Source organism: Nycticebus coucang, chromosome 18, assembly GCF_027406575.1.
Source record: "Nycticebus coucang isolate mNycCou1 chromosome 18, mNycCou1.pri, whole genome shotgun sequence".
NCBI classification, from domain to species: Eukaryota; Metazoa; Chordata; class Mammalia; order Primates; family Lorisidae; genus Nycticebus; species Nycticebus coucang.
Genome location: NC_069797.1, coordinates 846,373 through 873,267, shown reverse-complemented (window position 1 = coordinate 873,267; position 26,895 = coordinate 846,373). Strand labels below are relative to the sequence as shown.

The following is a 26,895-nucleotide window of genomic DNA, read 5'->3' as shown; positions in this document are numbered from 1 at the left end:
CAATTATTTATGCAACAAGCATTCATTTAGTTCTTGTGCCATGCCTGAGTTATGTAGGAGATAAAATGGAGAAGGTGATGGGTTCAGTCCTGGCTCTTTATACCTTCCATTTTAATATGTGAACTTATGTGTGATCTGCATTATAAAGCACAAAATGTGTGAAACCAAATATGGAAGAGTCTGTTCATTCCAAAAGACTTGTAATTACAGTTTTATGTGGCCTAAATAACAGGCATCATGAAATAAAATTCAGTCTATAATTCAGTCTTTTTTCATTTTATAAAAATCTAATGATTCATAGCAGCAGGGTGAAAAGTACTTTAATTCAATATAGAAAGAAGCTATCATGCCACAACCCCTTTTTTATGTCAGGTAAATTCAGTGCACCCTAGGGGAAGCACTTCAAACTAGATTATCCATATGCAGGATTCTGTGCTTCCTGTAATGATCATTGTGATCTTTATAAGTTCTGTTTTTTGTCTTTGTGATCTTTATAAGTTCTGTTTAAGAGTTTTGGCCTTAAATATTGCATGAAGCAGAGTTTCAGGGATACTTGCATGTATGAGGTCTCTTTGATTTTACTCTAGTTTTGCCACGAAGGTTCTGAATGCTGAAAAGGACCCAAATCTCCCTATGCATTCACTTCATCCTACTCAATGCCTTCTTTTCAATTTTCTGGTCTGTCTGAGCAGTAAAAATGTCTATTAAATGAAGGGATATGATGGTTTCTACCATGTGGGTCTGAGGAGGATTAGGTGTTAATTGACTGAAAGTAATTTCACTTCTGTATTAAAAATAGATCACCTTCTACATCCTGAGGGATAAATATTGATTTTGTCAAACCTGTTTTTTTTTTTTTCTATTCTATTTTAGGCTATATTTCTCAGTTTAAGCAAGAATATAAGGGGGGAATTTTTCACCAAAATCTGAAGGTTTAAAATGTAAAATATTCTATGCTTCTACAGACTAGAAAATCTTATAACCTCTTAGGTGAAAACATATTATAAATTCTTCCAATCTCAGGTTTTTTCAGTGGCTCTCTTTTAACATGAAAATTTGATAAACATTTTAATAAAACATGTATAGTTTTGTGACCATCCCTGAAGTCTTTTTGGAAATAAACAAGTCATAGATAATAAATGAGTAAATTTTTTGTAAAAGTAGTAAATTTAAAGTAAAGACATTTTCTCCAAATGCTATGCTCAATGAATAGAAAAATTAAATGGCTATTTTATATCCATTTTTTTGTACATGCATGCCTGAGGAATAATTTTTTTACCAAATGTTTTAAAGGCTCTCTTGGAACAAGGGAGATAACTACATTACAGTGTACTGTGCTAGCTACTGAAGATAATAGGAGCCTATAAGACACTTATTACAAATACAAAATCTCCCATAAAATTTAAGAAACAAAATAGCCAGAGGTCCTTTTGTTTTCATTTTTCTAGGTGCATCAAGAAATTCAAGACAAAAACACAATTAAATTATCAGATATGTGGACAACCAGCTGTTTGGCTGAAGATGGAGAAGGCAACACCGAGGCTGGTGAAGTCCTTCATCTTGGGCTGGCCCACTCAGAACTTTGTGGCCACTTTCAAGTAAGAACCACAGCTTGTCCTATATGTACCTTGCTGAGGTATTGTGGTCATTTCTGGGATGAGAGGAAAAACTTTAGGTCCTCTGAAACTAACAGTGCCTCCAAATGTGACCGTTTGGTATGAAATGCAAGTATTTTTATCTAATTAAATGGTTTTTAAGTGGCTTTCTACAAACCATTTTCTTTCCATTTTTCCTTCAAATTCACTCTCACTATAAGAGCTATTTAAATTGTTTAATTAGTGTAGTGGTACTAATAATTTGAAGTAAAATGCTTTTGTATAGAAAAATCAATGGTCATTTGCTTGTTTGACTGTATATTTAAAATTTACGTGACTAAGTTTTTCACATCTTCCCTAATTCAGATCCATATTAGGGTTAGGGTTAAGGTTAGGGTTAGTCTCTAAATTTTACTTTGGCTGAAGTGTGATGTCGTGTCGGTTGAAGTGTGCTTTACTAGTCCCCAGTCAAACACAGCACCGTGACTGGGTGGAACAGAGAAGGTTCCACCTTTAACGCCTGATCTTCCACGCGTTTGTTTCCCTGGCCAGCATTCTGCCTAACGCTGACCTGTCTCTCTGTTTGCTTTCTGTTCTTGCTCTTTGGGGCTGGCCTTTCCCCATTAGCATTCTCCAAGCCCTACACCTGCCACTCAGAGTCCCAAGAAACCTCCAGCCAAGGACCCATTAGCGGATCTTAACATCAAGGATTTCTTGTAAACAATTTAAGGTATCTAAGACTGAGCTTTTCCTGGGGACTGTAATGATGAGCTGTACTGGGCTTTGCTGTTTCAGATATATTTGGTTTTCTCTGTGTTTTGAATACCTGTCTATATCGTAATAATGTGCATGCTTTTCCTTTTGAAATTGATATTAAAAGCTATCTTTATCAATGAATTTTTAAAATCTGAATTCATAAAACTGGAAGGGAACAAAATCTCCAAATTGACCTTATCCCAAAAAGCACCAAGCTTATACTTATAAAGGTGCCCAAACTGCCTGGTAAATTAGAAAATTACTACTTTATTACATTATAACTGAGATTGGTAGAAAACTCACATTGACAATATTGCATTGAGAAGTCATCCAAATGTATTTGGCCATATAGTTGTATTTTCATTCTGTTTATCCTTCTTCTTTTTTTGTTTTTTACAGTTTTTGGCCAGGGCTGGGCTTGAACCCATCACCTCCAGCATATGGGGCTGACGCCCTACTCCTTTGAGCCACAGGTGCTGCCCCGTTTATCCTTCTTTTGCCTCATAAAGTAAAGCTTAGCTTGTTACCTTCTGCATCTCTGCCAGCAAGCGGGATTTTAAATTTCTATTATACTAGTTTTAAATTTTGTAAATTTCATATACTTTATTACATGATTAATGGTGGGCTTACAGATGGAACTTGATGAAGAAAAGTGTGTGTTACTAACCCAGCACCTGACACAGTGGGTCGGTTCTCCACATAGAACAGTGGTTCTCAACCTTGCTAATGCTTCCTAAGGCTGCAACCCTTTAATACAGTTCCTCTTGTTGTGGTGACCCCCAACCATAAAATTATTTTTATTGTTAGTTCACAACTGTAATTTTGCTACTGTTAGGAATCGTAATGTAAATATCTGATATGCAGGATGTATTTTCTTTTTCTTTTTTTTTATTGTTGGGTATTCATTGAGGGTACAATAAGCCAGGTTACACTGATTGCAATTGCTGGTAAAGTCCCTCTTGCAATCATGTCTTGCCCCCATAAAGTGTGACACACACCAAGGCCCCACCCCTCATTGTTACAAAGGGGTCACGACCCACAGGTTGAGAACCACAGACATAGAACTTGCTAAATTGATGAACAGGAATTTACACACTACTTTTCCCATCCATGTACCAGTCATTAACTTCTTTGATTTTCTAAGTAGAAAATTGAAATCCTGTGATATAATCTATCCAGATGGTTTTTATCTCCACTCCATACCTGGAAGAACTGATCTAGGCAGTAAGGGATTAGCCAGAAGCCTGGCAGGAAGAGCAGAGGGCGTGTCGAGGTTCCTGGACACTGCCCATGTTGTTACACACTTACTACCTGTATTCATTAAAAGCTTCCCCTTGTGGGTGGCACCTGTGGCTCAAAGGGGTAGGGCTCTGGCCCAATGTACGAGAGGCGGCAGGTTCAAACCTGGCCCAGCCAAAAAAATGAAAAAAAAAAAAAAAAACAAAATTTGTGCCTGCTCATATTTTTGTGTGTTCCTACTTTGATTTTACACAATTAATAATATATAATTTTCAAGCCTACTGTCTTTCCCATAATTTCTCCATGTGTCCAATTTCCTATTCCACGTTGGGTCAGCTAACGCAGGTCTAAGTGCGAAAGTGAGCACTTATTAAAATTTCAGGAGTGACCCAGGAAACTGCAAACCACCCTTTTACCCACATCTTTTTCCCCAAACGTGGCCTTCCTCAGATGCCAGGAACATTGACAAGTATAGGAAACCAGGTGCTCAAGACAGTCCCTGCCCTCACTGATTCACAGGAGGGGGAAGGAGAGAGGGATTGAGATGGCTGTTTGTGAAGAAGAGCAACCAAAGCAGCTGCAGGAAGACCCCAGGAGCAGGGTCAGGCAGGGATGACCAGGGAGGGCAGCTGAGCCAGGGGACAAGGGGGAGTGTCTGGGAGGAGCCGTGGGGAGACCGGGGATGTCCTCCATCCTCTACCACCAGTTTACTTGTATAGCGAGTGATTCACTGAGACCCATAACTGAATAGAAGAAAAAATATTGGACGGAAGTTACCTCGGCATTCCCCACCACCACATTTTTCTGCTTCTTAGTTTGGCTGCTCTTTTTTAAAGGTTAGCTTTAACCTTTAAACCTTGGATGTCTTGCTACTAAAATTTCTAATAAATAACTAAATTTCAATTTTTTTGTTACTATGAGTTTTATCTGAGATGAAAACATACATTGAAAGTTTTGGGTTTTTTTGTTTGTTTGTTTTTTAATTTTCTGGCTGAAAGCTTAAGCTCGTTTTAAAGAATTGCGAGGTTTTTTCTGATTCCATATAAAACGAAGTAATGTTTTTTCAAGATCTTTAAAATATGACAGTGGAGCTTTAATAGGGAGTGCGTTGAAATTATATATTGCTTTGGGTAGTATGGACATTTTGATAATGTTGATTCTTCCTAGCCATGAGCATGGTATGTTTTTCCATTTGTTAACATTTTCAGCTATTTCTTTTCTTAGAGTTTCATAGTTCTCTTTATAGAGATCTTTCACGTCTTTTGTTAGGTAAATTCCCAAATATTTCATCTTCTTTGGCACTACTGTGAATGGGATAGAGTCCTTAACTGTTTTTTCAATTTGACTGTTGTTGGTGTATATAAAGGCTACCGATTTATGAATGTTGATTTTGTAACCTGAGACACTGCTGTATTCCTTGATCACTTCTAGGAGTTTTGTAGTAGAGTCCCTAGTGTTTTCCAGATACACAATCATATCATCTGCGAAGAGCGAGAGTTTGATCTCTTCTGACCCTATATGGATACCCTTGATAGCCTTTTCTTCCCTAATTGCGGTGGCTAAAACTTCCATTACAATGTTGAAAAGCAATGGAGACAATGGGCAGCCTTGTCTGGTTCCTGATCTGAGTGGAAATGATTCCAATTTAACTCCATTCAATATGATATTGGCTGTGGGTTTGCTGTAGATAGCCTCTATCAGTTTAAGAAAAGTCCCTTCTAGACCAATTTTCTTGAGTGTTCTGATCATGAAGGGATGCTGGATATTATCAAAAGCTTTTTCTGCATCAATTGAGAGAATCATATGGTCTTTGTTTTTTAATTTGTTTATGTGCTGAATTACATTTATAGATTTACGTATATTGAACCAGCCTTGAGACCCTGGGATAAAACCAACTTGGTCATGATGTATAATTTGTTTGATGTGTTGCTGGATTCTGTTTGTTAGGATCTTGTTGAATATTTTTGCATCTATATTCATTAGTGATATTGGTCTATAATTTTCTTTTCTTGTTGGGTCTTTTCCTGGTTTGGGGATCGGGGTGATATTTGCTTCATAGAACGTGTTGGGTAGTCTTCCTTCTTTTTCTACATTTTGGAACAGGTTGAGTAATATAGGTACTAATTACATTACTCAGAAATAAAAACAAAACAGGAGGAATCACACTACCAGACCTCAGACTTTACTACAAATCGATAGTGATCAAAACAGCATGGTATTGGCACAAAAACAGAGAAGTAGATATCTGGAATAGAATAGAGAACCAAGAGATGAATCCAGCTACTTACCGCTATTTGATTTTTGACAAGCCAATTAAAAACATTCAGTGGGGAAAAGATTCCCTATTTAACAAATGGTGCTGGGAGAACTGGCTGGCAACCTGCAGAAGACTGAAATTGGACCCACACCTTTCACCATTAACTAAGATAGACTCTCATTGGATTAAAGATTTAAACTTAAGACATGAAACTATAAAAATACTAGAGGAGAATGCAGGGAAAACCCTTGAAGAAATTGGTCTGGGTGAGTATTTCATGAGGAGAACCCCCCGGGCAATTGAAGCAGCTTCAAAAATACACTACTGGGACTTGATTAAATTAAAAAGCTTCTGCACAGCTAAGAACACAGTAAGCAGAGCAAGCAGACAGCCCTCAGAATGGGAGAAGATATTTGCAGGGTATAACTCTGACAAAGGTTTAATAACCAGAATCCACAGAGAACTCAAACGCACCAGCAAGAAAAAAACAAGGGATCCCATTGCAGGCTGGGCAAGTAATTTGAAGAGAAACTTCTCTGAAGAAGACAGGCGCACGGCCTTCAGACATATGAAAAAATGCTCATCATCTTTAATCATCAGAGAAATGCAAATCAAAACTACTTTGAGATATCATCTAACGCCAATGAGACTAGCCTATATCACAAAATCTCAAGACCAGAGATGTTGGCGTGGATGCGGAGAAAAGGGAACACTTCTGCACTGCTGGTGGGAATGCAAATTAATACCTTCCTTTTGGAAAGATATATGGAGAACACTCAGAGATCTAAAAATAGATCTGCCATTCAATCCTGTAATTCCTCTGCTGGGCATATACCCAGAAGACCAAAAATCACAACATAACAAAGATATTTGTACCAGAATGTTTATTGCAGCCCAATTCATAATAGCTAAGTCATGGAAAAAGCCCAAGTGCCCATCGATCCACGAATGGATTAATAAATTGTGGTATATGTATACCATGGAATACTATGCAGCCTTAAAGAAAGATGGAGACTTTACCTCTTTCATGTTTACATGGATGGAGCTGGAACATATTCTTCTTAGTAAAGTATCCCAAGAATGGAAGAAAAAATACCCAATGTACACAGCCCTACTATGAAACTAATTTGGGACTCTCACATGAAAGCTATAACCCAGCTACAACTAACAATAGGGGGAAGTGGGAAAGGGGGGGTGGGTAGAGGGAGGGGAATCGGTGGGATCACACCTGTGGTGCATATTACAGGGGTATTTGCGAAACTTGGTAAATGTAGAATGTAAATGTTTTGGCACAGTAACTGAGATAACGCCGGAAAGGCTATGTTAACCACTGTGATAAAAATGTGTCAAATGGTTTATGAAGTGAGTGTATGATGCCCCATAATCATATCATTGTATACAGTTATGATTTAATAAAAAAAAATAAAAAAAAAAGAATTGCGAAAAGCATATCATTGTGAATTTAATACAGAATACTTTTGTGTACAAGTTGTACCAACTGTTAGGGATGACTGCAAGGGAGGTAAAGTGTTTGAGGAGTATGGAATAGTCTTTTTTTTTCTAATTCAAGTGCTTTTTTCTTTACAGCTGCAATTTTTGTGACTCAATAGGAATAAAAAAAAACACATGAGTTTGGAGACTTCAAATGAGACTGACGCTCAGAGTTCCAAGTGAACCACTGAAGTACCAAACTCAGACTTCAAATGAGACTGATGCTCAGAGTTCCAAGTGAACCACCTTCTCTTCTGAAAGGTGTGGCACTGCCGTGGCTGTGGCTGTGGCCATGGCCGTCAGGCATGTGCACCACCGTCGCTGTTATCCCTACTCTCACACTGTAGTGTATTCCGGTTATTGTGTGTCGTATGATGTAACAATGAATGGGTGTTTCTGATGCCATTAGTGCTTTTCTGAACCTTGCCCATGGAAGGAAGATGTAGCTGTCATGGTGGGCCACTCAGGAAGATGTCTGTGTTTTTGAAGGTTTCAATGTCTATACAACTTTTGGACAAACCCTAAACTCTCCCCATAAATTATCTTTTCTTCTGTATCTCTGTTACAAGCGTAGTGTGATAATCTCGAATAGTAAGGAAAACACTCTTCAATACACAAAAACCTTGTTCTGTGTGGACTACATTTTTCCAATCACAGGAACTTCAACCATTGTGAGAAATGTTTATTTTTTGGCACTGTATATGTTAAGAAATTTTATTTTAAAAAAATATGAAGGTTGGGTGGCGCCTGTGTCTCAGCGGGTAGGGTGCCGGCCCCATATGCCGAGGGTGGCGGGTTCAAACCCAGCCCCGGCCAAACTGCAACAAAAAAAAAAATATAAAGGTTAAGCCCATGATAAATACTTCTCCTTGAAGCTACCTTATTAAGAACGAAAAATGGTATGGGGAGAATTCTCTATGTATCACTTCTACTTTAAAATACATATTTTAATGATATTTGACAGATTTTACATCTAAATTGACCTGTTTATTCATTCTTGGTGAAATGCACTGAAAAATGAAGGGTCTGTTTCTATCGTGTGCACAAGAATGCAGATGGAGATGTGCTGTTCACATGGTGATGAAGGCACCCCAAGGGGTATCAGCAACTTAAAGCCCACTGCAAATATTCTCCCTTTGTTGTGGGTTCCATGTGCATCTGTTCATTCAGCACTTCCTCGTGAGTTCTGTAAACTAGCCTTCTTCATCCCTCCACGGAGCTCAGAGCAGTTTTTGTTGTGCCATTGTGATTAGGATTTGAACTGCTTCAGAGAGCTGTCTTCCTTGCTGTGCATATTGTATTCTTTCATTTTTAATTTGTTGTCACACTGTCTGTGCTGATGGCTTGGCTTACGATTTTGATGCATAAACGAGGTCGCTGTGGATCAGTGTTGCCAGTAGCATGGCAGCTCTTCGTAAAAGCATATTGGGTTGGAAAGGTGTTTACCTATTTTTCAAATTATTTAATAGATGTTTGGTACCATTTAAAAGTGATTGTATCTGAGTTTACTGTGGGAATAACATACACTTTAATGGGGGAAACTTACCTAAAACCAATTTGGAAATGGCTTTTCTTTGTGTTTGGTTGACCAGTCAGTGCATGTGTGCCCTCTGAGATGCAATAAACTCCTGGAACAAAGAAAACACAACACAACCTTTCTCTCCGTGATTGCTTCTTAGGGAACAGGTCTGATTCAAATGCCACATACACCGCCCACAAAAGACTAAACATTTTAAAATATGTGGCCCATGCTGATACACTTTTGATTATTTTACAAAAAAAACTAAAAAGGGGTTAAAAGAGCACTTGTAATGAGTTTTTGTTAAACACAGGACTCCATGACTGCTGCCAAATACTTGAAATTTCATATTTCAAAATATGTATTGGGGGATAAAATTCTTTTAAAATATGTAGTTAAAGTCTTGTAATTATTTTTATGAGAAGTCTCCCTGGCCTGGAAGTTAAAGAATAATATGACCTTAGGTTATAATTTTCTCACACACTTTCACACAAATACTCTCATCCAAAATCTAGATAAACCTTTTTTTTTTTTTTTTTCAGTTTTTGGCCGGGGCTGGGTTTGAACCCGCCACCTCCAGCATATGGGGCCAGCGCTATGTAGGGCTATGGGCCCCCAGCTATGGGGCCAGGGGTATGTGGCTATCCCTTTGAGCCACAGGCGCTGACCTAGATTAACCTCCTTTAATAAAATTCAGTGAGTTTACCCTGGCAACTAGATCATGACATCTTAAAGGCCAGTCCCATCTCAAATGCAAGTATTTCTCTCATGCAACACAGTCCTACTTTTATTTTAAAACTGTCTTTGTTACCCAGCAATTGTATCCTAAGAACTTTCAGAAGCTAGTACCTGAATATATGAATTTTATAGGTTACATTTTGATAATACATTACTTTACAGGCATATTGTAATATGAATATTGTGTTTTGGATTGTAAATAATTTTGAGTTTACTGTTGCACTATTTTTTTATTTATTTTATTTATTTATTTATTTTTTGAGACAGAGCCTCAAGCTGTCTCTCTGGGTAGAGTGCTGTGGCATCACAGCTCACACCAACCTCCAACTCCTGGGCTCAAGCGATTCTCCTGCCTCTGCCTCCCAAGTAGCTAGGATTACAGGCACCTGCCACAACACCTGGCTATTTTTTGGTTGCAGCCATCATTGTTGTTTGGCGGGCCCAGGCTGGATTTGAACCCGCCAGTTCAAGTGTATGTGGCTGGCGCCTTAGCTGCTTGAGCCACAGGCACCAAGCCCATTGTTGTACTATTTTTTTTTTTTTTTGGAAGAGACAGAGTCTCACTTAATGGCCCTTGGTAGAGTGCCGTGGCATCACACAGCTCACAGCAACCTCCAACTCCTGGGCTTAAGCGATTCTCTTGCCTCAGCCTCCCGAGTAGCTGGGACTACAGGCGCCAGCCACAACGCCCAGCTATTTTTTGGTTGCAGTTCAGCGGGGGCCAGGTTTGAACCCGCCACCCTCGGTATATGGGGCCGCGCCTTACCGACTGAGCCACAGGTGCCGCCCTGTTGTACTATTTTTATAAGCTTTTTTTCCTGCGTTGAACAGCCCATTCAATTCTTAATAGGCGAAGCTGCCAGATCATCATTTTTAAATCAGATAGTGGGCTGTGCCCACACTGTCCAGTGCGTAACCACACCAACTGCCCACCGCAGGGGTGCCTGGCACTGTGCTGGCCCACACGGGGCCCTCTGCGTGAAAGTACCAACCCTACCCCTGCAGGCACGTCTTGTCTCCCACCCTCTCTTGGAGCACAGCCTTCATGGGTCTTCAGCACTGACCATATCATATCATAATCAGCAGCCAGCCCACCCAGCAGGTGCCTTGTGAGCAGATGTCCCCGGATGAGCACAGCACTTAGTCCTTGGTGTGCTCTTCCCTGTCCTGGGTGTGGCTGGGCTCCCATCCTCCTCACTAGAGAATAACTCACACAGTGCGTTTATTGTCAGATGTTATGAGAGTCTCTTTGTTTTTTACTTCTAATTTATAAATTATAACTGTTTATGTTTGTGGGGCACAATGGGATGTTATGATATATGTCTACAGCGTGGGACAGTAGTTAAATCAGGCTATTATACTACCTCACGGACTGGCCGTTTCTTACAATGAGAACATTTGAAACTTCCTCTCCTTTGGCAAGTATGTGAAGTAATACATTAATTGGCTCAATTTAGCCATTTCATAGTGTATGTATATTTCAAAATACCACACTATATGTCATACATTTTGTTGATTTTAAAAATTAATTAAAAGCAAAAAAAAATTACTCGTAGCAACTTTGAAATTTGCGATACACTGTGAGTAACTGTACTTCCCGGTAGATCTCAGGAACTTTCCTCCCATCCAGCTGAAACGTTGCACCTGTCGGTCCCCGTCTCCCCGTCCTGACGCCGCCCAGCCCCTGCAACCACAGTCGACCCTCTACTTCTGTGAACTTGACGATTTTAGATCTCCTGTACTCAGCAGTGTTTGTCCTTCTGTGCCTGTCATATGGCCTTCTGGGTTCACCCGTGTGGTCATGAAAGAACCCCTTCCAGGCCGAGTATGTGCACTCCAGGTGGCCCTTAGCCCTTCATTCCCTGACAGTCCCTGAGGTGAGTCCACACCTGATCTGTTGCGTCCAGTGAGTGCCGCAGCACATAGGCGCAGGTATCTGTTCAACATACGGATTTCAAATCCTTTTGCTATATATCCAGAAGCAGGATTGCTGGATGGGATCCTGGAGTGGTTCTGTTTTATCTGGGCTTTAATATTATTACAAATACCTCTTTTTCAGCTCATTGTAATGGAAGAACTCACACCAATTAAAACCCCATTGTGGGCAGGGGCGGGGGCTCACACCTGTAATCCCAGCACTCTGGGGGGCCCAGGTGGGTGGTTTGCTTGAGCTCAGGAGTTCCAGACCAGCCTGAGCAAGAGCCATACCCTGTCTCTAAAAATAGCCATGCCTTGTGGCAGCCGCCTGTGGTCCCAGCTACTTGGGAGTCTGAGGTAAGAGGATCTTTGAGCCCAGGAGTTTGAGGTTGCTGTGAGCTGCTCAGAAGGTAATTAACTGAAGTGCAGGAAGGGCTGGTCGCAGTGGCTCACGCCTGTAATCCTAGCACTCTGGAAGGCCAAGGTAGGTGGATTGCCCGAGCTGACAGTTTCAAGACCAGCCTGAGCCAGAGCAAGACCTTGTCTCTAAAAATAGCCAGGTGTTGTGGCAGGTGCCTGTAGTCCCAGATACTCAGGAGGCTGAGGCAAGAGAATTGCTTGAGCCCAAGAGTCTGAGGTTGCTGTGAGCTGTGATGCCACAGCATGCTACGGAGGGCAACAAAGTACAATTCTGTCTCAAAAAAAAGAAAAAAACATCTTGAAGATTTACATCTTTTTATATATGTCATGATTGCAAGGGTGGTTTTCTCAGCATCAAACTGTCTACTTTTCTCTATGCTACTTATTGCACTTTTAAAAAGGAACAAAGACTAAAGATTTAGAGGAGGAATCATCAGATTCAGAAGAGGAGAAGAGGATATGAAAAGAGAAATGAGAACTGGATTAGTAGAAAGGTAAATTGTGCAAAGGCCTCTTTCCGCTCCTTAACGTGCACCTGTAGTTGCTCACCCCACATCTCTGCTGGAGGGAAAGGTCTGCTCTCACAGCGGGGCTTACCTGGGTTTTGTGCAGAAGCCTTGTTGAAAGTCAAAATGGGAGTTGATGTTACCACAAGGGTCACACTGGCTTGTATTTTTTAGGCAACAGTTTGTAGTAGTTTGTTGTTAATCTTCTTGAGCTTTAAAGAAATTTCTGTTTCTCATACCTCGAGAGCAGCGGGTCCCATTTCTGCCTCTGTTGTTACTCAGATCTCCCCTGTGAATGGAGATGGGTACCAGGAACAGGTGTGTGCGGTTTAGGGAGAAGCACCCACCTTAGCTACTCTCTAACTTTCTGAACTGATCGCCACGTGTGACATACATGTTCAACGCTGCTGTTCTGTAATTTATTTGCAAAGCAGACATTTTCAAGCTGTTTGGTCTCAAGATCTCTTTTACCTCTTAAGATCTCTTGAGGACCCTAAACATTTATGTTTCTGTTGGTACACCTCAGTATTTACTGGGTTAGAAATTAAAACTTGAGGAACCTGTTTATTTAAAAGTAGAAATATTAACACCATTATATATTAAATAAAATATTTTCATGAAAAATTACAATTTCAAAAGAAATAATTTAGGAGAATGGTATTGTTTTGCCACTTTTTAAATATCTCTTTAGCATTGGACTTAACAGAAATTGGCTTCTGCATTCAGACTTAACAACAGGCCATGTCAGGTAGGTGCTAGAAAATTCCACAGTGAGCGCACGTGTGAGAAAATGGCCTTCTCAGAATTATCATGAAAATGGTTTAACCTCACCACGTTATTATAAAAATAACTTTGACCTCGGCTTGGTGCCCATGGCACAGCGGTTACAGCGCCAGCTACATGCACCATGTCTGGTGCGTTCAAATCTGGCCCAGGCCAGCTAAACAACAATGACAACTGCAACAAAAAATAGCTGGGTGTTGTGGTGGGCACCTGCAGTCCCAGCTACTTGGGAGACTGAGGCAAGATAATCTCTTAAGCCCCAGAGTTGGAGGTTGCTGTGAGCAGTGATGCCACAGCACTCTACCCAGGATGACAGCTTGAGACTCTGTCTCAAAAAAAAAAAAAAGTCATAAGATTGTTAACTACAATCTTTTGTAGATTCTTTTAAATAATTATCCATTTATGGTAAGTTTAAAGTGGAAAAATATATGGCCTTCTATCTTCTCTGGTGCATACTAGTATATGTTTTCTTCTCTTCTACCTTGATATTTACATGGTTTTGTGATCTAGAGTCTGGTCATGGCAGTGGTTTACATTCTAAGGAAAGCAAAAATTGCAAACTCTTGACTCTGGTCACTTAATGGGGGGGGTGAAAGGTTGGTGAGGGAAAGCCCCTTCATCAGAGAGAGGCTTCTCCGCCTTGCTTTCCAGAGACTCTTAGTATTCTGCGAATTAGATTTCTCAGGAGATCCCCAAATTGCTTCTCATGGACAGTTCTTAGAGAACTACTCTGTTGTACCCACACCACAAAGCCCAGGAAGCTGGGACTTTGAGAGTAAGGGGAGGGTGAGCAGGAGGGGGTAGTCCTTTCAGAAAAAGGCTGTGCATCACACCAGCCCTCCGGTGTGCCCAGCAGCACTCATTCAGGTCTTCAGGGACACCTGAGCTCTGCTTTTAGGAAAGTTGAGCCTTTATTTCACAAATTTAAGACAAAACAGAATGCAACTTGTTTATTACATGCAACTATTGGGTCATCTTTACAGTCTCACAGTACCATTAATTTTTTTTTTTTTTTTTTGTGGTTTTTGGCCGGGGCTGGGTTTGAACCCGCCACCTCTGGCATGTGGGACCAGCACCCTACTCCTTGAGCCACAGGCGCTGCCCCACAGTACCATTAATAATGACAGTGACGGCTGCCTTCCATCTAGTCAACACTTGCTCTGCACAGGGCAGTCTGCTGTGGCTACACAATTAAAGGTATTTTATTCTGAAGTCTTCATTTTTTCTTATTAGACCAGATTTGCTGTGTCTGTGTGTGCAAAAATTGAACACAGCTGTCTGAACTTTCAATAACACGTCAGCCTTCAAAATACTCAAATATATTTTAACTGTTAAGAATTTGACGGGTGGGCGGCGCCTGTGGCTCAGTGAGCAGGGCGCCGGCCCCATATGCCGAGGGTGGCGGGTTCAAACCCAGCCCCGGTCAAACTGCAACAAAAAAATAGCCGGGCGTTGTGGTGGGCGCCTGTAGTCCCAGCTACTCGGGAGGCTGAGGCAAGAGAATCGCTTAAGCCCAAGAGCTGGAGGGTGCTGTGAGCCGTGTGGCACTCTACCCGAGGGCGGTACAGTGAGACTCTGTCTCTACAAAAAAAAAAAAAAAAAAAAAAAGAATTTGACGGGCTTAGTAAAATATTTAGGAAGGATTTTTTTCTTAACTTTTGGGCATAGAATTTCATTTGAGTGCAAACCAAGTTAATTCTGTTCACCACTGTTTCTCTTATTTTAAACAAGGCTATTTAAAAAAAAAAATGGTTAGCTTTTTTGTCGAAAATGTTCCTATAACGCCTTCCAGAACTCTTACTGAGCATAATTTTGTGTTGATTATCCAGTCATCATATAAACATAGCATAGATTGGTATGCCCTCACAGGCTGGTATAGTTTATAGAGGACTTGCTCAAACTCAGAAGCTCCAAACTACTATTAATATAATTCTGTAGTTCTTGCATACCTGTATTTTTTCATATTGTATGATTCCATTTTTCTTAATGTTTTATTTTTAATTATTATGGGTACATAATAGTTGTTTACCTTTAAAGGTCACATGTAATATTTTGATACAGATATACAAAGTGAATTAATCAAATCAGGGTAATTGGGTATCCATCACCTCCAGCATTAATCATGTCTTTGTGTGAGGAACATTCAAATTCTGCTCTTCTAGTAATTTTATAGTATGCTCTTACTTGTTGATTGTAGTCACTTGGTTGTGCTATCAAATATTGTTCCTTCTAATTATATTAGCTATTAATATAGTTATGTATCATTACATATATTTTATAACTATATTTTATACCATTAACCACCCCCTCTTCATCCCCTCCCCTCCCTCTGGGAACCATCCCTCCATCCTCTGACTCCAGGAGATCAGCTGTTTTTCCTGTTCAGCTCCCACACACCACTGAGAGCACATGAGCTGCTCTTCTCTACAGGGCTTATTTATTTCCCGGTACACGTGTCCTCTGGTCAGCAGCTCAGTCCTCTCTCTATGCCCACCCCCCTGCACTGGGACTGCCCTGGACTTGTATCAGCAGCAGCCTCTAATTTTACTTTGAGAGAGCAGATAACTACACTTGTTAAGACTATTTTCAGAGTAAAAATAATTTTGTGGTGCCTATTTTGGTTATTCAGAAGACACAATTTTTTACTCAACATTTTTGTTATATTTCAGAGACTTGAAATTATCAGAAAAGGAAATTCTAGATCAGTGAAATGTTAATGGTGTGGTGTCTTACAAATTACTGATGAAAGTAAGTGTAGCCTATAGAGAGGAATAAGAAAAACGAGCAGGAACTGGGCTGAGCAAAATCTAAGAGCAGAGATTTTCAACCGGCGAGAGGATCTCAAGATGTGCCACAAAATTTTTAAAGATCATCAGTTAAATTATTTTTGAAACAAGTTCAAAGCATAGTAAGTATATTTTTTTACTCTTTTGGGGGGGCAGGAGGATCAACATAATTTACGTGTGCCATGGAAGTTTAACTAGAGGTTCTAGTGTGAGATCAGATGTGTTCTAGCTGTGAGATAAGAAAGGTTGAAAACACTGGAGGTGGCGGGTTCAAACCCAGCCCTAGCCAAAAAAAAAGACACTGGCCACAGGCAACTTTCTTTTTTCAAAGCATTCCTCTTCCCTGTACCACGCCTGAGAGCACACACACTCATCAGTGTATGAATATATGTACAGGATGTCAGTAACATAAATACAAGTTTGACTATTAGTAAGATAGGGATTGAAATGTGACAATACGATCTCTTTATTAAATGATTTTTAACAGGTTCACATTATTTAAAAATGAACATTTGCTTTGAAGTTCAGCTATTTTGGATGCCACTTATAAAATCATTTATCATAATATACTCAAATACCCCTTTGCATGCTAGTCAAGAATATAGCTCCCCACTATTAAAAAATAGTAATAAGTAAAATAAATTTGAATCCTAGTAGAATCAGGGACTTGAGTGTATCATGGGAAAAGAGAATGTGGCCCAAGAAACTTCCAGAAAGAGCACACCAGAAATCATCCTGCAGTTCCGAATTTTAGGGTGCCTTGATTGATGGATCACTGGAACTCTTCAAACACAACGCCCCAAACTGCCCCACTTACAGTCATCGGCACCTGTCTGTCCACACTGGTGCCTGTCCGTGTTTTCTCCCAGGGCAAACACGGCTCATGCTGCGTGGCCAGAGTCACCCAGGAAAATAACCAGAATCTTCTTTAAAAACTCATATTTGGACCTCCTGGTGCTTACCACAGGCTGTGTTCTTACACTGACTGTATAGAAAGAGGAGGCAGAATAAACCTACCCTATGTACACCCCAGCCCAGGCCCCTTTCATGGTCTGTATTGTGAATGGGGGAACATGGAAAAACAAACAAACAAAAACAAACAAACAAACAAAAAACTCATATTTGTAATCTTTATTCATTTTTAGGAAAGAATATATCTAAAACTACTAATTGGAGAAGTCCCCAAAATAACATGCCTATGGCCCTAGTGAAGAAAGGTGAACTTTCTCAAGCAGAAAAAGTTATAGATTATAGAATTCCTTGTCCAAAAAATACAGCACCTCGCACCTAATAGAAAGTATACCACAAAACGATGTTTTGAATATAGGATCATTTCCTATGCATACATGAGAAATCCTCATTTTAAGTAAAAAAGACATTTGAGATCCCCAAATGTCCCAGCTTCTCTATTTATAAACTAGGTTCATTTCATAGAACAAAGTATTTTACCTATTTTAAAATAATACACACTGCATATTGCTTTTCCTCAAGGCAGTAAAATAGTTAATGGTTTTGTTTATAAAGCTTGCTGTTTCTTCTGCTTTTTTATTTTTGAAAATTTAAAAAAAAAAATAAAACCCACTAGATTTCTCAGACCCCGAAGACATACTTTGGGGCACGAGGCCACCGGCACCGTCTCGGAGTAGGCGTCCAGGGCTGACCCTGACTGTGTCAACACCTGTCTCTGCTCATGCACCTTCACATTTAATGCGACTGGCACCCGCTAGATTCTTGTAGAGTGGGGCCCTGAGAATACGTCCATTTCTAGCACCGGGTGGAAGTTTTAAAGTGTCTAATTTTTAAGAAAGCATAAGTAAACGAAACTTTCCCCATTCCTGACACCCAGAAAGAGCACATCCTCGGCACCAAAGTACCACCTGCTTTCAGTATTGGCACCTACACATTTTTAAAGATATGAAAATCTTCTAATTTTGGAAACAATACATTTGTAAAAACGTTGAATGCTACGGGCAGGGTTCGGGGTGGCGGGTGGAGACTTGTCCCGGGAAGCCGCCGCGTTGCGGTCATCCCCAGAACCGCAGTCCCCGCACTGCCCGTGGTCAGCCGTAGGCACAGCGCGCGGCGTCGACACCCACCCAGCGGCAGATCTGCGCGAACTTGAGCTGCGTGACGCGCACCGCCACGTTGTAGTCCCGGGCGACGCCGTGCACGCGCACCTGCTGGGGGCCCCCCCAGTACACGGCGATGACTTTGCACCGCCGGGTCTTGCTGTCCGGGTCCCGCAGGCGCAGGTAGACTCCGGTGCCCGCTGATCCCGCCTGGGTGTCGCAGTGCTGGTAGAGGAAGTCGCCGGCCGCGTCGGACACGCTGCAGAAGCGGTAGACGAGCTGGCCGTCCCTGTCGCAGTCGAAGCCCGAGAAGTGGATCATGCCGCTGGGCAGCCGGGAGCGGCCAGGCTCACTCCCAGCAACATGTGCCGCCGGCCGCAGCCCCAGCAGTGCGTAGTCGAAGTCCAGTCCCGGGGCCGCGCCACCCGCCTGCGCCAAGCCTCGCAGCACCTGCGTGCTCGCCACCCGCGTCCGCTGGAAGGCGTCGCCCGGGGCCTGCGCCCCGCGCCTGCGCCCTCCCCGGCCCGTGGCGCCCCCGGACGGTCATCCCCGGTCTCGCTCCCGCTCCTCCGGGGACCCCGCCGCCTCCTACCGGCGCCTCGGACCCTCGCCCTGAGCACCCCGATCCTGAGCCTCGGGCACCCGCGGACGTAGTCCTTCCTGCCCGTCGTGCATGCAGTGGGCCGCGGTCAGCGCGTGCTGTGGGGACACCAGGATGTCGCTGCAGCCCGTTGACAGCTTCATGGCGCTGCCGAACGGGAAGCTGGTCGAGAACCTTCAGTCCACGATGCTGAACCTGCTGTCATTCCCGAACACCTGCCACCGCCTCCGGGCCGGCGCGCGCCCCCTGCTGGCATTCCGAGCCCCTTCCTGGGCCAGGCCCTCGACCTTCACCCTGGTCAAGGTCCTGGTGCCGTTTTTGAAGACTGTCTCGTAGGACAGGTGATCCTCCAGCTCCGAGAGGCTGTGAGCCCCGAGCTCCTGCTGGCTCGTGAGGCCACACGCTCTGGACACCGCTGCCCACGCGTACGCCTGGAAGGTGGGGCTTGGCAGCTGGACGGTCTGGTCACTGATGATCCGGGGCACTTTACTCAAATGCCACTTGAAATCCTCTTCTGTGTCAGACCCATCAGGGAGTGCCCACCCAGGGGTGAAAAAAAAAAACCAGCCAAAACAGCAGATTTCCCATTTTGATCTTCTATTTTGTCCTTAAAGAAATAGAAGTTACAATGGTGGCTTTTTTTAAGTGTTACTTACCATTCCTGGAGGCCTTGGGTCCTCAGTGCACCATCACCAAGCGAGAGCTCTCATTTTCACCTGGCTTCCAGTTGACTGATGTTAGATAAACACAGCTAAGCTGGCTTCTTCAGACTCCAAGTTCAGAAGATTGTTTTTCCCTAGCCTCCCTTGTCCCACTCCCACTGGCCTCCTCCACCTCCCTCCCCTAACAGCCCAGTGCCAGGGGCTGCAGAAAACTGGGTTACTCTGTGGCCTAAGCCACATCCCCTCCTCCCTGGATCTCCTACAACCTTATTTCCAAATAATTTTGAAATAAAGACAGCAGATGTCCAGCTGACTGTCCTCACACTTGACTCCTTAAAAGCAGGGATCACGTAAACTCCTCGCCTCTACAGTGCAAATGTCTAGCACAGAGCTCAGGACATGTTCCTTTGTGGAAATTGTGTGTTATCCAGGGTTTACAGCCCAAGCTGATGTGATGGTCCCTGCAAATCACTGGATAATGGTCTAAAACCAGAAGTCTTAGAAATAAATAAATGGGTCAGTCTGCTATTGATCTGCTTCAGTTTTTATGGGACCTCTGGTCATAAAAAGAAAGTCCAGCCCAGGTCATTCTATGCCAAAGTGAGAAAGATGCATTTAACAAACAAATTTGTGAGCTGGAGAGCCCAGCGCAGTAGCTCACACAGGTAATCCCAGCACACTGGGAGGCTGAGGTGGGTGGATCACCTGAGCTCAGGAGTTTGAGACCAGCCTGAGCACACAAGTTTTTCTACTAAAAATAGAAAAACTAGGCGGGAGTTGTGGCAGGCACCTGTAGTCCCAGCTACTCGGGAGGCTGAGACAAGAGGATCTCCTGAGCCCAAGATGTTGGGGTTGCTGTGAGCTACGATGCTACAGCACTCTATCCAGGGCACAGAGTGAGACTGTCTCAAAAGAAAAAAAACTACATTCACAACCACCGTCTAAGCAAAGCAACATACAAAATAATTTTGGTGTGGGCTTTCACTGTACATTAAAGGTAGTTGTAGGAATCTATGGAGCACAGGCTGTGGTTCCAGGTTGGTCCCTGGGAAAACGTGATAGTGATTGGAGTGTAGTCCCTTCTCATCACAGGTCTCATGCCCTGCAAGTGGTGCTTCTGTGTTGTTTAGATACTGTTAGAGAGGCCAGTACTTGGTAAGTTACACAGTACCTCATACCTCACATCTTCTAGCCCTCTTCTGGGGGCTCTTTGGCATGTGGGGGGATCTATTTAGGAAGAGTGGTGTTCATCAGGCATGGCCTGAGGTGCAGGTAGTGGTGGCCCTCTTTGGAGCAGCAGTTTCACACGTGTCAGCATTATTGGTCAGCTCTGCTCTGATAGTTAAAATATTTTTTACTAGTAGTTAAAATATGAAGGCTTAGTAAATGATTTGTACTTTGTATAAAGCAGAAGCAATTCAAGGTTAGATTATTCCTATGATATCTTCACTCTTGATGCTTTCCAACAGGAATTCTTTGCAGGGATAAAGTGAATGCAGGATATTAGCAGCAGCTGCAGCCTGGGTGCACACAGGCCACGGTCGGCTGGGACGCAGAGTTGAAAACAGCATTCCTGGATATGGGAGTTTATTTCAACATATCCAAGTGCACGATTTTATTAACAAAAGAGTAACATTCTTTTATTAAAACAAAAATGTATACTACATTAACCTATGTATTGTTTAAACATGATGTATCCACTGTAACATAACATAATTAATTTGAGCCATTATACATTTGAGAATATTAAGCAAGTTTAGAATAATCTTTATCGTGACTTGGCATCAACAAAATTATATACAAGTATTGCAGTTTTCATTTTTTTATCTGCTCATACTTGTATGCTGGGTAATGTTGATTCTGATTAAAATTAGACTGTAGTACTTGCTAAAAAGCTAGTAATTCCTTTTATTTTAAGGAAAGTATTCTTCTGTAGATAGTGTTGATATTGTTTTTAAAAATCAATACAAGTACATACTTTAGGGGAAAGCCTGTACTCATGTCCCAATATCTTCTAAACATCACCACTGCAAATTTGAATTTATACAAAGCAGTAATTATATTAATTAATGGTTTCTTTCATCTTCTATGCAATTTTTACAAAGAATATTTCATCATTTTGATTTAATTGTAATGAAAAAGTCTCATAATGTGGTAACAATACTGAGCCCTTAATATTGTAGTTCCCAAGATGAAAAATTATGTTCTTGACTATATATATAATATATGTTCTTGACTATATATATTTTTGTTTTCTTTTGAGACAGAGTCTTATTCTGTTGCCCTTGGTGGAGTGTCATGCATCATAGCTCAAAGCAACCTCATACTCTTGGGCTCAAGCAAACCTCTTGCCTCAGACTCCCAAATAACTGTGACTATACGAGCCCACCACAACACCCAACTAGTTTTTCTATTTTTACTAGAGACAGGGTCTTGCTCTTGCTCAGGCTGGCCTTGAACTCCTGAGCTCAAGCGATTCACCTGCCTCAGCCTTCCATAGTGCCAAAAGTACAAGGGTGTGGTTCTTAGAAAAATTTTAATCAAGGGAGTGTTTTGTGGGTGGAAAACATTTTTTAATTGGTTCTTCATTTAGCCCCTTAGACAACAGTTGTCCTTTATGTACTTAACATATGATTTAATTGGCTGGGTGCAGTGGCTCACACCTGTAATCCTAGCACTCTGTGAGGCCAAGATGGGTGGATTGCTTGAGCTCAGGAGTTGGAGACCAGCCTGAGCAAAATTGAGGACCCCCCACCCCCTGTCTCTACTAAAAATAGAAAAACTGAGTCAAGAGAATCACTCGAGCCCAAGACTTGGAGGTTGCTGTGAGCTATAATGCCACAGCACTCTACCCAGGGCAACAGCTGTCTCAAAAAAAAAAATATATATATATATATAAATATATATATATATAGTAGGCTCGGCACCTATACCTCTAGTGGCTAAGGCATCATTTTAAGCTGAAGGGTTATAATCCAGCCCGGACTTGACAAACAACAATGACAACTAAAACCAAAAAATAGCCGGGTGTTGTGGTGGGCACCTGTAGTCCCAGCTATTTGGGAGGCTGAGGCAAGAGAATCACTTAAGCCCAGGATTTGGAGGTTGCTGTGAGCTGTGATGCCACAGCACCCTACGCAGGGTGACAGCTTGAGGCTCTGTCTCAAAAAAAAAAAAAAAAAGTTCTTAAAAAAATAGTAATAATATATGATCTTATTGAAGACCCACATCAGGAGACAGGTGACCATAAAGTTCACGTGCAGTTTTAAATTGCACACTACTTTAAATCCCACACAGATTTTATAGCCACCTGTGTAGACGCTCACTCTGTGTGACACCTGACTTTAACGACCTGAGGGTGATCACCAGGTCAAAGGCTTCCCCAGGTAAAATTGTGGATGTCTAAATAGTGGTATTATTTCCCCTGTTTTTTTTTTTTTCCTGTATTATTTAATTTAGTCTTGCAACTTTTTAGCTACTTAGGGATCAGAAAGACAGAATGTAAATATTAAGTGATAAATAACATGACAATATTTTACTATACATATCATCGAACTAGGATACAGATTTCAAACAGAATTTCCGTACTCAATAACACATGTGCCCCATGTGATAATTCTGTAGCCAGACTTTTAAGAAAGCCAATCAAATCAGGTGTGGTGCACGCCTGTTAGTCCCAGTGACTCACAAGCCTGAGGCGAGAGGATCACCTGAGCCCAGGATTCAAGGCTGTAGTGAGCTATGATCCTCCCACTACACTCCAGCCTGGGTGAAAGAGTGAGACCCCATCTCTAAAAAAAAAAAAAAAAAAGGAAACGAGAGGGGAGGGGAGGAAAAGCCCCATTAGAATTGAATTGTATTCAAGTATAATTTCATTTTTGGATGCTTATCTCTCACACTAATTTTTATTTATTTATTTTTTGAGACAGAATCTCACGATGTCACCCAAGGTAGAGTGCCGTGGCGTCACAGCTCACAGCAACCTCAAAATCTTGGGCTTAAGCGATTCTCTTGCTCAGCCTCCCAAGTAGCTGGGACTACAGGCGCCTGCCACAATGCTTGGCTAATTGTTGTTGTTGTTGTTGTTGTTATTGTTGTCCAGCAGGCCCTGGCTGGGTTCTTACCCCCAACTCCGGGCCATGTGGCTGGTGCCCTAACCACTGAGCTACAGGTGCTGAGCCTCCCACTGATTTTTAAATCTGTTATTCTCGTCAGAGACCTCAGCCAATACTTTGGAAATTGTCAATACCATCAGTCCCTTTTAAACCAAATGATAATACCAGTGACATAGGCCTCATTTCCCACCAAGTGTGTACTCAGGTGAACATTCTCACAGCAGGTGAGAATGGTGGCTCAGAGCCCAAATCCTGGTTGCTCACCAAAGGAAGACTGGACCTCTGGGTCTCAGATCCCTGACCAGGAGGAGCACTGACGTCCCCTTGGAGCTCGTCGAAAATGCTCATTGTCCAGCCTGAGCCTACTGATAGACACTCTCCTGAGGGAGGTGGGGGGTCTCCCCACTGTGATGCCCCTGCTCCTCGGTGGTGCCTGAGGCCCTGGTGCAGCAGCTTGAGCCTCACCCCAAAGGCAGGAAGGCAGCCTTCCTGGGGACAGCGGCTGACCTGGCTTTCTAGTGACAGCTGCTTGTCTCTGAAGCCCTGTCCTTTGAGGGAGCTCTGTCTCGGGCACCACTGCAAGACCAGCCTTGCCCACATCTTTCCTTGGCCCTGGGCAGGGCAGAGCTGGATAATGCAGCCTCAGAATCCCAATAATAAGAGGACACAGTTTAGTCAGCCTGTCTAATTTGCCCTGTAATTTAAAATTGGACAAACGCTTAAGGGCACTTTCTTTTGGAAAATCTAAGTTTGTCTTGTGGTAAAATGTCAATGCAACAATAAAGGACCGTCCATCCACACATGCCCTTCATTCCAAAGCTCTCACTTGCCCACCTAAGCGGGCAGAGGCCCAGCTGGTGGGGCACCAGCATTGACATTTTGAAAGCTCTGAAGTCCTTTTCGACCCCCAGACCCTGTTTTTTCTCGTCTTCCATTACAATTGTGACCTTCACTGTCAAGGTCCAAATACCTTTGATTTGGGGCTTTGAATTCCAGTTCTGGTTAGCAGAAGTGCAGTGGCAGCCCTCAGTCCCCAGCGGGGGTCAGGACATGCGCAGCTAGTCCGGGGCAGGGAAGGTCCTGAAGACAAGACGGCGGGGAGGGGTCAGCACACATACAGCTGGTCCCAGGTGCTCATGAAGAGAGATGAGATTCATCCACAGCGAAAATGTATGCTCTGTGATGGACCTACAGACGTCATCCCAGTGTGTGCATTAACATGTCTGCTAACAGAAGTGGCCACACACCCCCACAGGAGACAGCTCACTGTTTCCATCCTCTTGTTGTTTATTTATGATTTCTTAGAACTGTGCTGCTGACAGCTTCCAGAATATGTGCATATGGACTAGCGTTGGGGCCTTAGGTACAGAACAGGGAGGGAGAAGACTCAGGCTCCACTTCCAGGCTCTCTTTGCATGGCCACCTGCAGCACGTGGCCTGTTCCTTCCTCATCTGCAAAGTGGGGACAAGGCTAATCTCCCACTCCTAATGTCCACTGGGAGATTAAATGAGGTGATACCTGCAAAGAATTACTACCGAGCTCAGGACATAGTACACGTATAGATTTTACAATTAATGTTCTACCTTAATGGGTGAACTAGTAACACTTTAAAATAGGCTGTCGTATAAGCCAAAATGAGAGAACCTGTAGTTTTCTAAAAAGTCAGTTTTATAGTCAAATATTTTTATTTCAAGATAGTTTCCAACTCACTATAAAATTCTGCTTTTCTTTGTTCAAGGACAGCTTCATTTTAGAAACTTCCCAAATGAATGCTTTCCTAATTACTCACGTCTATGAATATCAGTGGCTCTGTTGTGTATCTTTTTCATTGCTGTTAAACTTGAGTACGATTAAACATCACCCAGCCACAAAAGACTTAAGTTGTATTTCCACATCTTATTTATAGCCTGGATCTACATTAGGAATTCTGGAACTGTATCAGACCCACAGCCTAAAAAGACAAAAGTTGATGTCAAAATAGTTACTCTAAGAGAGTGAATTACAGTGAAAGAAAAACCTGACTTTTGAATGAGACTGTCTAGAGCAGCAGTCCCCCACCTTTGCACCAGGAACTGGTTTCAATCGGAAGACAATTCTTCCATGGACTAGTAAGGAAGGGCGTTAGATTCTCATAAGGAGTGCACAGCGGTGTGCAGTCGGGCTCACGCTCCTGTGAGAATCTGATGTGGCAGGAGCTGGAACTCAGGCAGTGGTGAGTGACCAGAGCAGTTGTAAATACAGATGAAACTTGGCTCACTGAAGCCGAGCTGCTCACCCCTGCTGTGTGCCCCAGTTCCTAACAGGCCCAGGGCTGGGGAGCACACATCTGGAGCAAACAGAAGTTTACTATGACATGACAGAGTTATGTTCTTGAGGTTCAGCCCCTCTTTTGTTTTCTGTTTTTTATTTTTAACTTGAGAAGTTTATAGTCTAGATTAGGCAGGGCAGATCAGATGGTTGGCCAATATATTAAAAATATTTCAAATTAAATATTTCTTCTGTACATGGATGAAAATGGAGATGCTGACAATTGTAGCAAGGATCTCTACCCAGCAGCTTTCCTCACCAGGCAACAAGCACCAGCCCAGGCCTCCCTCCTCACCTGTCCCTCACCACACAGCAGGCCCACACCAGCTCAGGCCTCCCTTCCAGCCCGTCCCTCACCACGTGGCACCAGCCCAGGCCTCCCTCCTCACCTGTCCCTCACCACACAGCAGGCCCACACCAGCTCAGGCCTCCCTTCCAGCCCAGGCCTCCCTCCCCGCCTTTCCCTCACCACGTGGCACCAGCCCAGGCCTCCCTCCCCGCCTGTCCCTCACCACGTGGCACCAGCCCAGACCTCCCTCCCGCCTATCCCTCACTATGTGGCACCAGCCCAGGCCTCCCTCCTCACCTGTCCCTCACCACACAGCAGGCCCACACCAGCTCAGGCCTCCCTTCCAGCCCATCCCTCACCACGTGGCACCAGCCCAGGCCTCCCTCCATGCCTGACCCTCACCACGTGGCACCAGCCTAGGCCTCCCTCCCCGCCTGTCCCTCACCACATGGCACCAGCCCAGACCTCCCTCCCGCCTATCCCTCACTATGTGGCACCAGCCCAGGCCTCCCTTCCTGCCTGTCCCTCACTATGTGGCACCCTGCCAGGCTTCCCTTCCCACCTGAGCCTCACCACGTGACAGGCCCATAGCAGCCCATGCCTCCCAAAATTATCCACATGCTCATCCCCAGAACCTGTGAGTATGTTTCTTACACAGTGAAAGAGACTGTGCTAATGTGATTAGCTTAGGGATTTTGAGATGAGGAGGGAAGCTTGGGTTATCCAGGTGGGTCCAATGGAATCGCAGGCCTCCTTAAGGAAGGGGCCGGCGGGTTAAGAGTGAGAGAACTGTGAACCGGAATGGAGGTCGGAGTGACACAGAGCCACCAGTCTAAGGGTGGAC

General features: G+C 43.1%; 1 non-coding gene across 1 annotated transcript; it reads left to right on the top strand.

The window, feature by feature from the left end:
- Positions 1-16,952: 16,952 nt before the first annotated feature.
- LOC128571459 (small nucleolar RNA SNORA51) lies at positions 16,953-17,084 on the top strand. Its single transcript, XR_008375868.1, has one exon. It is a non-coding gene; the product is annotated as a small nucleolar RNA SNORA51 (small nucleolar RNA).
- Positions 17,085-26,895: the final 9,811 nt, after the last annotated feature.